Below are 14,382 nucleotides of genomic sequence, written 5' to 3'. Positions count from 1 at the left end.
TTTTAGATATCTTTGTCGACTCTTTTGGGCTGTTTCTGTAACATATTTATCTGTTGATTCCTCTTCATTTGTAAAACAGTTGTGTTTGAAATACTTGGCAAGTTTCGTGATGGAAGCTGTCCTGCCGACTCTTGTTTCGTGATGTTGGTGCACCATTTTGAGGTTTGGATTTGGGAAGCTCATCAAATATTGCTTGGTACTCACAGTGATAATTATCAATCTCTCATAGACCCATACCTCCTGCTGCTCTGTGCAGACGTGGGTTTCTGTATGTTATCCATAGTCATAAGCACAAGTATGTATAAAAATGCACATAATCAAACGCATACGCAGAAATATATGTATGCATGTATACATATAAATACATACCCGCAAATGAATGTGGTTATACTCAGGCACATATACAAATACAAATATATAGCTATATAACTATATAAATATGTATATATGTATATATATACATATGTATAAATATATATATAACTATGTAATTTATGTATATAGATATACACATATATTGCACATGTATATGCGTTTTTCTCTGCATGTATATACTATATTTATGTGCATTTACATCATTATATATATATATATACATATATTATTTTATGTAATTTAGGAAATTAATTTGGTCGCGACAATAAATCTATTGTTTCAATCTAAAAAGATCACATCAAGCAACCAAGGCATACGGTCTTCATCGAGGCCACTATCTTGTTCTTGTTAAATTCAATGGAATATTTGTAACCTGTATATATTTTATATCTATTTATATATAAGTTACTTTGTGTGTGCGTGTGCTCTGTGTGCGCGTGTGTGTGTGTGTGTGCGTGTAAGTCCGTTCCCTATGGACTCTGAAACGGCTCTGCCATTAAAAAAAATTCACACAAATGTACTTTATGTGCTAAAAATAATTCCACCGATAAGTATCAAAATCGATACTCCAAAAAATCCGGTTATTGAAAGTACTGTCCGATTTTGAGCAAAATTTACACCCTTATGCGGACAAACATCACACGTGCATCTTAAAAATTTTACTAGAAGAAGGGCTTGGTGTATAAATCAACAGAAGATTCTTTGATAAGACAGAGGCGCGTTCGAAATAAATATTAGCTAGGTGCAAAAATAATGTCGTTTTTGACGATCAACTTTTATAGAAACAAACGACATTATTTTTGCACCAAATAAATAAAACCAGATTACTTAATTTTTGCATTTTAGAATTGATTACAGCCATTATAAAAAATAAATTTATAAAATCAACAGTAGGTTAACTTCAGTGCGGTATAAACTACAATGTATTGTGGATTAAGTTCTTTCTTAGAACTGCACACCTGTGGAACTCTGTTCCGTCTCCCTGCTTCTCACCGGACTACAACTTGAATGTCTTCAAGTCCAACGTTAACTAATTCCTAATGAACCGCCCCCTTAAGTAAACACTTCATCAAATCTCCACACAAACGTAATGTACTTGCAATAACCCTTATCCCTGAGTGGCTTCCGGGCCTTGATAAGTGATGATCACTTTGTAAAAAAAAAAAAGAAAAAAAGTCACCACGAGGAGGCATGTTAAGCTTCATCCGGGTAAATCGTGGTTATTTCCTGACTAAAATCGATTTGATTGAAAAAAAAATGGGCAACTTCACCAATTTCTATGACAATAAAAGTATTAAAAGTGCGAGTATATATATATATAAAGTGCGAGGATATATATATATATATATATATATATATATATATATATATATATATATATATATTTATATTTATATATATTTATATAAATATATATATATATAAATATATATAAATATATATATATAAATATATATATAAATATATAGAGAGAGACATAAATATATATATATAAATATATATATATATATATATATATAAATATATATATATATATATAAATATAAATATAAATATATATATATATGTGTGTGTGTGTGTGTGTGTGTGTGTGTGTGTGTGTATATTTGTTATGCATAGACAAAGATATAAATATTCTGGTGCATCATTAGGTCCGTATGTTAACTGACGTTTTTATTAGGGAAATCGGAATTCGTAATATTACAGTGTCATTTTAAGGGCCCGGATATAATGACAAATACGGCATCAGATATAGTTGTTGTTTCTGCACCATAAATCAATTGATTTATTCATTAATCTCTTTCTTTTTCCTCCTCCTCTCTTCTTCTTCTTTCTTCTCTCTGTTCATCTCTCTATATATATGTCTATATATATACATACATTTATATACACATACACACACACACACACACACGCATATATATATGCCAGTATTTATCAAGTTGGGTATATTTATATACACGTCTGTCTCTTTTTCTCTTTCTTCCCTTCTCTGTTTATATATATATATATATATATATATATATATATATATATATATATATATATATATATAATAGCTGTGATACCGTGGATAACTATATATAAGCCTCCCTCTTTTTGGTGTAGATCACATTCGTTAAATTATATCAACCACCTAATGCAAATAAACAAATGGAACATTATAAAAGTGGAAATCAATATTTATATAAGACACGACTATAAACTAAATGGTTGTAGGTTCGATTCCTGGATTGGAATGGTGCTAGTTTAGCCGCACTGAATAGCAATAATAAAGCGAACCAGTCTGCCTGTGCTAACTATATATACATGTGAGTATGCGCGTGTGCAGGTGTCTGCAAGGGAATCTCTGAAACTAATGAACAATATATTATGAAATTTGGGATATAAATTTTTAAAAGATTATGAATATTGACGCAATACTTTTTTTTGTAAATCTTTGTATTTAAGATATATATATATATATATATATATATATATATAAACACACACATACACACATATATATATGCGTGTATGTGTGTTTACACACATGCATGTTTGTGTGTGCATGCGTATGCATCTCCCTTATCTGAGCCCATTTGAACTTGTAATAGTCATAATAATATTATATCTCTCTCTCTCTCTCTCTCTCTCTCTCTCTATATATATATATATATATATATATATATATATATATATATATATCGAGACAGATCGTCTCGTTTTCTCGCCACTTTACAGTTCACTTGATAAAGTCCCTGTGGCAGCTGAGTAAAACGTTATGTTTAAGGTTTTTATCTTTTTCCGTTTTAAGTTCATATATATATATATATATATATATATATATATATATATATATATATATATATATATATATATGAATAATAATAAATACGAAACCTGCATAAAATAAAATATCATATCTTAGTGCATTTTATGAGCGGGCAACGCGCCAGGTACGGCCAAACGGCCTTCTAGTTTTGGGAAAATCTTTGTGATCCGTTTTCGGCCAGAAATTTGGCTGTTAAGTGGTCAAAGTTCAATGATTTGACCTTTGAGAACTCTACAAAATTCCTCTGACAATTTTGAGCATAAACACTTGAAATTTTAGATATAGGTTTCTTGGACATGGATCTAACTTAATAACTTGATATGAGCCCCAAAACAGTAAATGTCAAGGGGTCATAATAGGGGTCAAAGTTAAAAAAATTAACCACTTTTTTTTGTTGCTCAACATACGCCTTCAAACACCCGGGCAATGCCGGGCCGAAATGCTAGTAAGCAATATTTCAAAGAAATCCAATTTTTATGCTTATTTACCATATTAACAACTTCTGGAAAGCCCCATGGAAGTCCTCTTTTTTAAGTCAATGAGCCTCGTCATAACCTCTTTCATCTCTTTACTTGTCTCATAAAGACAGCCTCTAAGGTTTTCCTTGATCTTGGCAAAAAAAAAAAAAGTCACAGGGAGCAAGGTCTGGACTATAGGGAGGGTGAGGAACGGTCTTGATGTCTTATCTTGGTGAAATAGTCTATGATCTTCTCTTGGGACAAACTTCGCGCAAATCTTCCGCATCGTCAGTTCCTTGCGAATAATTGTGTGCACAATTCTCACACTGATATTAAACGGTACTTATTGTCTCTATAGATACACGACGTTCCTCATCTATAAAATTCTTTATTTGTCCAATCCACTCTGGTGTTCTAACTTCCTTACTCTTCCCACACCTCTCATCATCCCTCACAGACTCCCTGCCTTCCTTGAATCCTTTATGCCACTCAATAACCGATGCCGATTCATACAAGCTAATTCAAAATCAGTCTGAAGCATTCCATTCGTTTCTGTGGCATTTTTTCTAAATTTGAAATAGAATTATATTTCATATCGGTGTTTCTAACGTATCCTCACTCCCAGCTGTGACGATCAGGCTTTACTAGGGTGTATTCCAATTCCTGCTGTAGCTGTCTATTTGAACCTGAAAGCATAATATTGGTCAGTCATCTCCTAAGATATGTAACAATAACATACTGAAATATCAAGAGTCTACGACAATTTTCAATGCATATACCAAAAAGTCTAGAAACTTATTAAGGACACTTCGTATTCTTGAAAAATACAGATGTTGCTGGAATATAGTTATGTTTCTGGTCCTAAAATAGGACCATAAAAAACTAATAGGTTAATATAACAAATAATAAATGATAATATAACAAATGGAAAATTACAATTCAACTCTGAGGAAGACAGGAGCATGGCGAATATCTTTTTTACGATGAGTCACCACTTCCCCTGAACGTCACGTGAGGGCAAAGGTTAATGAGTGTAATGTCGTCAGTGAGACAACACCGCAATGGTGGGTTGTGATGAGAATTGCATAGAATTTGATTATTTAAAATTGCCGATCGACAAAAATTTGTTTACATTGAACTTGAAGACGACCATGGTGTAGTCAGCTGAAAAGTAGGTTCGCGGTACAGAGTTCCACAGGCGAGCAGTTCTAGGAAAAAAACTTTGATCACGGAATTTGCGTTTAGATTTAGGGGAAATTTAGAATAATTATTACCAATATTCACTTTTTGTTTTATTTTACTTCAGTCGAAGTTTCAGAAATCAAGGGGCCCACTTGAAGTCTATATGAAATTCATAGATATTCGAATGTTTCATTTAAGTTCTTTATTTCTCAAACACTGAGTTAGTAAAGAAATTGAGAACATAATTTTCCTCTCCCCAATTAACCATTTTCATATATTGTATTATATCTTTTATTTTGGTCTCTTGGTCTTACTGAATTCCAGGACAAGAATTTATCTAGTCTGGTGGAGTATCCAGTTTCGTGCTATTACTTGAGGTAATATCACTTGGAGAAGGTGCACCATTCCTCGGAAAAGCTGTATATACCAATATGTGATTGCATATTTAAAAAATATTTGCTATTGAGTTAGACATATCATTTTTTTACTGACAAGCGATAATATGGTTGTGTATCGAATGCCTTGTTATTATCAACGGTGTAGCATTGCGGCTTGGTGATAACAAAGACAAAAAACAGTGGCATAAGAAACGAAGATTAGCAAAAATATGTTACAGAAATATACGTCATGATCCTGTGGCCATAACTGTCATGAATCGTTATCTAATAACATGTTAGATGTAACTGTATCTCCGGGTAAATCTATTATTAGATTTATCAGCTTACTTCCTAACAATCTATATCCATAATTCCGTACTATATTTCCATGTTCAAAAACCATACGTAGTTTAGAAAAATATTAAAGAAAAAAAAAATTAGATAACGTCATAATGGATATATATATATATATATATATATATATATATATATATATATATATATATATATATATAATTCCGTTTTCGAAAATAAAGGTTGTTGCCTGATGAGGTCTCTAGTTAGTAAATACTAGTAGACCGAAACATGCTCATGACTGTGTAGCAACAAACTACTGCTTATGTAAAGATATATATATATATATATATATATATGTCTATATATATATGTCTCTCTCTCTCTCTCTCTATATATATATATATATATATACACATATATATATATGTATATATATGTATATATAATGTAAAGTATGGCCTTTGTTTATTTCTATTAAAAACTTACACAGAACATTTGTTTGGGTTCGTAACTACATTTATTATATGCTACGTATTGTCCGTTTAATATTCAATTCAAATTATTAATATCATTGTCATATTTTATTTCATTCTACAATAAAAAAAAATACATTTTTAAAACTCCACGGGAGTAGCATGTCTTCATTTTGTCAGCCATGATCGGTTAGAAGGCCTAAGTAATTCGCAATTGCATTTTGACTGTCACACGTTCTGAGGATTGAACCTTCAACCCCCAAGAGAGTGTCATCTATGTTTGAAATTCTGCGCAGATTTTAAAGTTCAACAAGATACTTCCGAAGAAGGGTTGAGGTTACATCGGTGAAAACATTATGGAAATTACACTCAAAATAGGAATAGTAGCCCGAGTATGATACCAATTTAGACTTTTATATTGATATTTTCATTATTTTTTCTATTAAATATCATTTTCTTTTAATATAATTCTTATAGGATGTTCATAAATTCATAAATTGATAACTTTTAATGTTAAAATAAATATAATTATCTTATTATGTATTGTTCAAAAAATTCATAAATCCCATTATATTGATAATAATAATCTATGAAAATCTTTTATAATTTTTTTTATTAAAATGATGCTAATTCCGCCATTATGATTCTATTAGCATGCTGATATTGTTTCATTAAGATGTTGATAATTTTTAAACTGAGATATACGAAACTTTGTCTAATAAAAATGATGATAGTTTTTTGCATAGAAATTTCTATTAAAATGTTAATATTGTTTAACTAAGAGGAGGAGAATTCTGGCATTGAAAGACTTGATAGTTTTTTAAAACTTTTTTAATTAAAAAGTAAAAATAATTTTGTTTAATTTTTTAAATAAAAAACTGAGATATACGAAACTTTTCAATTGAATTTATAAATGTAGTTAAATAATAATGTCTTTTGATAAAATTATAAACATAGTTTTGTTTATTTGTGTTTGTACAACAATATAGTTGTAATATATGAAAATAGTTTTGTTTATTTCTATTAATAATAGTTGGTTTGTTGTTTTTGTTTACGGCATATCAACCCTTTTCGGGTTATTTAATGCCGAATCCAAAAATTTTGAAGAAATTTTTTTAATAGACTATATTTGTTGTTTTCAAGTCGGTTTCTATTTAACCCATAGTTCGGACTCTAACAGGTACTACCACTCCGGGTCAGAGTGGACCTGGGATCAATGGTAATTAAAGGGTGGTTCCACACTTCCTAAAGCGCGCAAGCTGGGGCCTTAGCACTGGATATAGTTTAAGGTCATATCCAGGACCTCTATTAATAAAATGTTGTTAATTAAAATAATTTTCTGGATTTCTTTATTACTATACTAAATATAGTCATTAGATAGTAAAAAATAATTTGGTTTATTTTTTTTAATAAAAAACTTGAGAAATACGAAACTTTGTCTAATAAAAATGATCATAGTTTTTTGCATAAAAAATTATATTAAAATGCTAATATTGTTTAATTAAGAGGATGATGATTCTGACATTGAAAGAGTTGATAGTTTTTTAATTAAAATGTTATCAACACTTTTGCTATTTTATCCTTTTTTAATGAATGATGTCTAGATAAGATGCTGATAATTCGTATTAAAATCATTGATTCCTGCAACATCAAAAGCAATAGTTACTTTCAAAGATTTGTATCTTTGAAGGATTGTGCGACTATTCATTTATACTATATAAAAGCATGTGGTTATTTGTTTTAAAACTATTATGAATAATAATGATATCGATTAAATGACTTATTTGTTAATAGTAAAGTGTTATATTTATTCTTTTTCTACTTAAAATAATTTAATGTAATTTTAACCAGAACATGATTTTTAATGGGAAGAACACACTTATTATTATATTTTCATGAAAATAGTTTTGTTTATTTATTTTAATGTGATTATACATGTAATTGTTATTAATTAAACCAAGTTTTAATCACTTAAAATATACATATAATTGTTAATAATAATACCTATTTCTTTAACAGAAATTTTTAAAACATGAATACAATTGCTATTAATTAAAACAAGTTTTGTTTATTTCCTTTATTACAACCATGAATATAGTTTTTATAAATTCAAAATAGCTCGGCTTATTTCTTTTAATACATTTATAAATAAGATTTTAAATCTAAAATAATTTTGTTTATTTTTCTTACGAAAATTATAAATATAGTTTTTATAAATAAAATTAGACTTGCGCACTTCTCTTAATAATGCTATAAATATAGCTTTTATGAATTAAAATAGTTCTGCTTTATTCCTTTAAATACAATTATAAATATAGGTTTTACAAATAAAAAAGTTTTGGTTAGTTTTTATAAAACCTTTATAAATTAAATTGTTATAAGTTGCGCATTTTGCTTATTTCTTTAAATACAATCATATTCCTTATGAATTAAAATTTTGTCTTTATAAATTGATAAATATTTTTGTTTATTTCTTGAAATACAATTATAAATACAATTATTATTAATTAAAACAGTAGTTTTTCGTTTTACTGTTAATACAAATATAAATACGGTTGTAATAAATTACAATACATTAGTTTATTTCATTAATTAAAATCATAATATAGTTTTAATTAATTAAAAATAGGTGGCGGAATTTATTTTAATGCACTAAAAATATAGTCGCTGGTTATTAGATAGTTTTGTGCTATTTTTCGTAATACAATCAAACATATAATTCTTATTAATGGAAATAATTTTCGTAATACAATCCCACATATAATTCTTATTAATGGAAATAATTTTCGTAATACAATCAAACATATAATTCTTATTAATGGAAATAATTTTCGTAATACAATCAAACATATAATTCTTATTAATGGAAATAATTTTCGTAATACAATCAAACATATAATTCTTATTAATAGAAATAATTTTCGTAATGCAATCAAACATATAATTCTTATTAATGGAAATAATTTTCGTAATACAATCAAACATATAATTCTTATTAATGGAAATAATTTTCGTAATACAATCAAACATATAATTCTTATTAATGGAAATAATTTTCGTAATACAATCAAACATATAATTCTTATTAATGGAAATAATTTTCGTAATACAATCAAACATATAATTCTTATTAATGGAAATAATTTTCGTAATACAATCAAACATATAATTCTTATTAATGGAAATAATTTTCGTAATACAATCAAACATATAATTCTTATTAATGGAAATAATTTTCGTAATACAATCAAACATATAATTCTTATTAATAGAAATAATTTTCGTAATACAATCAAACATATAATTCTTATTAATGGAAATAATTTTCGTAATACAATCAAACATATAATTCTTATTAATGGAAATCATTTTCGTAATACAATCAAACATATAATTCTTATTAATTGAAATAATTTTCGTAATACAATCAAACATATAATTCTTATTAATGGAAATAAAATTGTTTATCAATTTATTTTAGTACAATCGAAAATATAGTTTTATCAATATAATAGTTTCGTATATTATTGGTAATAGAATTATAAATGTAAATTAAAATAGTTTTGTATACTTATATTGATACAAAAACATAATTGTTAATAATAGAAAGTAGCGTTTTTTATTTTTTCAATTGCATTTATAAATGTAGTTAAATATGTTGGTAATTTCTTTTGATACAATTATAAATATAGTTTTTTTTATAGGGTAAAATAGTTTTGTTTAATGCCCTTATTACGATTATAAATACAATTATTATTAATTAAAAAAGTAGTTTTGTGTTATAATGTTAATACAAATATAAATACGGTTGTAATAAATTATAATACTTTAGTTTATTTCATTAAATAAAGTCATAAGTACAGTATTAATTAATTAAAATATGTGTTGATTTATTTTAATGCACTAAAAATATAATTGCTGTTAATTAAATAGTGTTGTGCTTATTTTCGTAATACAAACATATAATTGTTATGATTGGAAATTATATTGCTTATTTATTGCAATACAATTCAAAATATAGGTTTTATTAATATAATAGTTTCGAATAGTTTTGATAATAGAATTATGAATATAAATTAAAATAGTTTTGTATACTACAACTGGTGCAAAAAAACATAATTGTTAATAAAAGAAGGTAGTGTTTAAAAAAAATTCAATTGCATTTATAAATGTAGTTAAATTAATTTCTTTGGATACAATTATAATCATAGTTTTGTTTATTTATGTTTGCACAATAATATAGTTGTAATATATGAAAACTAGTTTTGTTTATTTCTATTAATAATAGTTGGTTGGTTGTTTTTGTTTTACGGCGTATCAACCCTTTTCGGATTATTTAATGCAGAAGAAGAAATTTTTTTTAATAGAATGTATTTGTTGTTTTTAAGTCGGTTTCTATTTAATCCATAGTTGGGACCCTAACAGAGTGGACCTGGGAGCAATGGTAATTAAGGGTAGCTCCACACTCCCTAAAACCCGCAAGCTGGGGCCTCACCACTGGATATAGTTTAAGGCCATACCCAGGACCTCTATTAATAAAATGTTGTTGTTAATTAAAATAATTTTGTGTATTTCTTTATTACTATACCAAATATAGTCGTTAGAAAGCCCCCCCCCCCAAAAAAAAATTGTTTATTTTTTTAATAAAATTATATATGTAGCTGCTATTAATTTAATAACGGATTATGTCTTCATTTCAATAGTGATGCTATTCTACGAGAGTTAAATATATTTTAAAAATAGTTTATTAAAAACACTAATAATGTTGCATTTTTCATATAAAGAAAATACTATATGTTGTTATGTTCTCCTGATTGCTTCATTCATTGATAAATTAATAACTTATGTTGTTTTTTATTTAATACATGAGATGGATTTCGATGCCGTGAATGATTTTTATGATTGTATTTTTTTTCTAGTTATCTTTCTATTGATAAAACTAGCAAACCTGATCGTGTGCAATGTATATGCGGGTTAACCGTAACCGTAATAAGTACATATGTCCGGACAGTTTACGTAAAACACCGGAATATACATATATATATATATATATATATATATATATATATATATATATATATATATATATATATATATATATAACTGGAACCCTGTGTTTAACATACCTTTTCTATGCCACGAGTTTGAATATGTGAATCTCATTTTCCTTCATTGTATTTGCTGTTTATATCCAGACTCGCAAACTTATTTATATTACAAGTGACATATAAACAATAATATTCAAAACGTAGCTTAATACATAACATGACAAGCATATATATATATATATATATATATATATATATATATATATATATATATATATATATATATATATGTATGTATATTTGTGTGTGTATGCATGTATGCATGTATATATATATTATATCATATTAATCCAGGTAAAATTACATCCCTAAAATAAAAAACCACTGAATCTTTGATTTATGAAGAAAAAATTATTAAACAGAGCTGTTTAATAGGGTGATATTTGTGTTATTCATTTAGTGGTACTCCTGTAGATAGACTCATATCAAAGCTACAAGTAATTCATCCCTGTTTGAAGCAAAACCTTTTTACAATAACTACTTTATATATATATATATATATATATATATATATATATATATATATATAAAATAACATACATATATTATTTTTAAAATATATTATACTTTATAAATATATATATATATGTTTATAAAATATAATATATTTTAAAAATAATATATATATATATAATTTTTAAAATATAATTATCGAGTGACACGTGTTTCGTCGTCTACGACTCATCAGAGTGACTGAATCTAGCGAGATTCGAAATCGGGACCCCATCGATGACTTTTCGGATATATCGCGGTTTACGTATATGTTATTTGTTTTTGTTTTTGCGAGACGTCCTGAATGGATTCAATTATTTACAAAAGTGCATTTTTACCTAAATGCGAGTTGGGAATAATTTTCCGTTTAACCAATTTGGTACCCCCACATGGGGAACGGTATATATATATATATATATATATATATATATATATATATATATATATATGCATATATATATGCATATATATATTGTATAATATATACAGGAATTTACATTTATATCGGTAGTCGGTACCGACGGTTTCAAGCCCGGTAGTTGAGGACTGCTCTTAATGTCCGCCTCAGGTCTCTCTTCAGCCGACTCTCATCCCGGAACGGAGAAACAGACAATGTAATATATATATATATATATATATATATATATATATATATATATATATATATATAAGATATATATATATATATATATATATATATATATATATGTATATATATATAAATTAGTGATGGGACGATTCCAATATTTTTCAGGATTCAAGTCCGAACTAAATGCTCGACTCCGATCCTTTATAAATCTCTGAATATTTAAGTTATTATTTGTTTGTTTTTTTTGATTACCGCAAAAACACATCTTAATTAGTGCATATATTTTCTCACATGTAAAGTTTACTTTTAGCTTCGTTGGTTGTTTAAAATGAATAAATATTTATTATTTTATTATTACTACCAGCAGGAAAAAAATTTGCTTCAAACTAAATCAAATTAAACAAAATAATGAAATCGTTTTTGACATAGAAAAGTGGCAGAAAAATTTCCGATTACAATACGCCAAAAATTCCGACACACACACACACACACACACACGCACGCACACACACACACACATACATATATATGAATGAATGAATGAAAATAAATATTATCTAAAGAATAGACTCTATAAAGGTGTAAAACGTTCAATATATTAGAGAGTCCAATTTAAAGAACAGAGAAACAGACAATGTAAAAAAATGATTAAATTACAATATTTATTAATCCATAAAAATGCAAACAAGAAAGTATAATAATTATAATAAAGAAAAAGAATCCTCTGATATAAATAGCCTATCTTTGAAAATCCATGGATTAAATATTTTTTTTACCATAATTCATTGATAAATATTTTGATCAAATCAATTGTAAACTACTGTAATTCATTTAAATTTCTTTATCATGAATTTTTCTAGTACACACACACACACACACACACACACACACACACACACACACACACACACACAAATTTATATATATGTATATATTTGTCTGTGTGTGTACTTGTGTGTGTTTGTGTGTATGTGTATAATATATATATATACATACATACTTACATATATATATACATAAATATATATACAGATATACATATATATACAGATATATATATATATATGTATATATATATATATATATATATATATATATCTATGTGTGTGTTAGAGTATAGTATGCGTATATGTTATGAGAAAAAAATCTCTTACCAGCTGTGCGTGTGTCCGATATCTTTTGCTTCAACCACTTGTTGCATTGTTTTTTTACAATTTCATTTTCGGTGAAAATATAATTAGTTCCCATTAATTCCTTTTTGGTGTCATTCGTCATTACATTCGATAAAATCCCTTTGAAGATTTCCATCAGAATTTTTATATGCGGTTCAATCCTTTTGTCATCATTAGTCTGGCTTTTAAATAACGTTTTCGCGGAAAAAAATATTCTTGAGGAAAAGAATCACCCTTTTACCAATTTTATATGGGACCGTTTGCCTTTTCCCCCCCCAAATAATAATAATAATAATAATAATAATAATAATAGTAATTATTATTATTATTATTATTATTATTATTATTATTATTATTATTATTATTATTATTATTATCTAATATCTGATAATTTTTACAAATATACGAATATTACATATATATATATATATATATATATATATATATATATATATATATATATATATATATATATATATATGAATGTGGGTGTGTGTCTGTGTAAGAGGCTTTCAATTATTATAACCTAACCAGGAAATATTCGGTTTTAATTAGACTACGAATACTTTAAGCTTTACTGCATATATATATATATATATATATATATATATATATATATATATATATATATATATAGTTAACAAAAGAAAAAGCGGTTTACTGTACACATATTAAACCCTATCAATATTTTAAACATACTAAATTTCTGTTAAATCAAATTAATACAGTAACAATAAAATAATATGTTTATTTTAAAATGCAAAGTGTTTAAGAGTTTAACAGACAGAATTAACTAAAATAATTATTTCTATAAACAAACAGTATATATTTGTGCGGTATTTTAAAATTGCATAATATGTAATATTTCGCGTCGATGTGTACACAGTATTCAATATTTATCGTTAAGTAATTTTAATTTTATATATAAAAGAAGTATTGGACTTGCATTAAATTAATTTAGATTTTATATAATTATTTTAATATTATTAATTATTTATTATAACACTATTCTTAATCTATTATTAGTATTATAATTATAATAAT

At 26.4% G+C, this 14,382-nt stretch overlaps 1 protein-coding gene across 1 annotated transcript in view; it reads right to left on the bottom strand.

Annotated features, from left to right (window-relative positions):
• Nucleotides 1-13,670, bottom strand: part of LOC145286284 (uncharacterized) — a 78,738-nt gene extending 65,068 nt beyond the window's left edge. Inside the window, exon 1 of the mRNA XM_080135136.1 lies at nt 13,321-13,670. The gene's annotated coding sequence lies outside the window, so the exon portion shown is untranslated. The remainder of the gene's footprint in view (nt 1-13,320) is intronic.
• Nucleotides 13,671-14,382: the final 712 nt, after the last annotated feature.

Source organism: Euprymna scolopes, chromosome 10 (genome assembly GCF_053919585.1).
Source record: "Euprymna scolopes isolate OS-2025 chromosome 10, ASM5391958v1, whole genome shotgun sequence".
Lineage (NCBI taxonomy): Eukaryota > Metazoa > Mollusca > Cephalopoda > Sepiida > Sepiolidae > Euprymna > Euprymna scolopes.
The sequence above is the reverse complement of the archived record's forward strand: the minus strand, read 5'-3'. Positions and strand labels throughout refer to the sequence as shown.